The sequence below is a fragment of the Solanum pennellii genome, chromosome 5 (genome assembly GCF_001406875.1).
Source record: "Solanum pennellii chromosome 5, SPENNV200".
NCBI classification, from domain to species: domain Eukaryota; kingdom Viridiplantae; phylum Streptophyta; class Magnoliopsida; order Solanales; family Solanaceae; genus Solanum; species Solanum pennellii.
The window spans coordinates 26,641,938-26,644,128 of record NC_028641.1 but is presented as its reverse complement, the minus strand read 5'-3'; positions in this window follow the sequence as shown (position 1 = coordinate 26,644,128).

Genomic DNA, 2,191 nt, shown 5'->3' with positions numbered 1-2,191 from the left:
ATATATGATGGTAAATTTTAAGTGTTTTAAAATGTGAAAATTACAATGAAATATTACTAAAGACTTTAATTTACAATATATGCACATCTTCTTTTTAATTGCAAACATAGTTTTTAAAATACAAACATAGTAGAAAAAATAATTTATAAATTTAATTTAATTATATAATTTTAATTTACTTCTCTCTTCTTTTTAAGATTTTGTGCATAATTGTTTGTGATGAGAATTGTGACATTAAATTTTTTTAATTTTTTATCTCTCCAATATGTTTCCAACAATTTATTCTTTTTTTCTTTCCCTCATTTTCTCACTTTGCCTTCCACAATTAATCAGATTAGTTATACATTTTCTCTCATAAAAAATGGTTTTAAATATTTTAAAAAATCCTCTACCTCCTAAATTATGAAAGATTGTCCAATAATGAATACCAATGATGTTTCAATTCTAACTAAACATAACGAACAATGAAACACATCATATATATGTGATAAATCAGTACTAAAATGTGATTCTTTTGCCTAATGTATTTAACATATTGTATTTTTTCTATAATTTTTATTTTTTTAATATGAAAATAGTAGTGTTGTATTTGATAAAGTATATATAATATAAATACATCAAATTTGATTGACATGTTTTTGTGTTACAGACGAAATGAGTGTTTTGTTCTTATAAGTTTATTCGAATTCGACCGTATTAAGATTGTATTTGATGATAAATTTTAAGTGATCTAAAACTATTAAAATTACAATAATATACAACTTAATACTTTAGTTAACATTATATGCACACACTTTTTTAAAAAGCCTTAAGTCGTCCTCTTAAAATTGTCTGCATAATTAACTTAGACACCTCAACTAATACTAGTACCAATTGAACACTTTTTCCTATACAAAAACCATTCCTATTAGACATTTAATATCTAATTTTTTTTTAAAAAAAATGAAAATGTCAACCTATTCTACCCCACCTTACCTCACCCCATCCCATCCCCTTTTCATCTTCATCTTCATCTTCTTCCCCAAAACACATTCTTTCTCAAATTACAAAATCTTATTCTTTTCCAATAAGTTCAAGATTAATTTTTNTATATATATATATATATATATATATATATATATATATATATATATATATATATATATATACACCTTCATCTTCTTCCCCAAAACACATTCTTTCTCATACTAAGAGTGAAGAAGAAAGAATATTTTGTTGGCGGTTATTCAACTCTACATCGATGACATTGATAGCTTCAAAATTATTTTTTTCAAATTTTTTGATATCATTTTTGATAAATTTAATAAACACATATGAATTTGAGTAAAAATTTTTGTTCAAAAATTGTGATAAATAAATATCGGCTAACTTTTTTTACATGTAAAAATCATTTTTCTTCTTTCATCTTCTTCATATTTGTTCCTTCTTTTTATGAGATTTGATATAAATCATACGAAGACTTTCTTTCAAATCAAAATCTTCATAGTTGATTTTCATTTATCTTCATATTTGGAAGATATAAATTTTTTTTATATAAAAAAAAAGAAAAAAAAACAATGTTGGAGCTAAAATGAAGAAAGTCTTGTAAACTAAATTATGAAGAAGATGATAGGTAGGGAGTGAAATGCTTTCCTTTTTTATAAAAAGTGTAACTAAAAGAAGAAAAATATTTTTAAGTAAATTATAATGCCAAGTGTCAATAAAAGAAGAAATAAAATATAAAAAATAAATAAAATTTTTTTTTAAAATCTTTTCACGCGCTTCAGGGAAGTGCAATACACATTTTCTGCCATATCAGCATTTGTGTCTAATAGGTACTGTCACACCCCTTTTTCACGCGGCGGCGTAAGGGTTTTTCCAATTTAAGTGACGTAATTAATTAGGGGATTATTTTAGTTTTTTCAGAGTCGCCACTTGGAATTGAGTTACGGTGTTCCAAGTCACCTTTTATTTAATCCCTAATCAAAAGAAAATGACTCTTTGTTTAGTCTGCGAACCAGTTCGGGTAAGGAATTCTATTGTAACGACCTGTTTAGTCGTTTTGAGCAGCAGATTTTATTTCTGGAAAAACTGGCTGAGTTGACGGATCCCACGACGAACCGTCATGGGCACGACGGACCGTCGTGGGGGGTCTCGTTCCAAAACACTTAGAATTCTGAAATTTGGGTACTGAAATCGACTCTCTGAACTT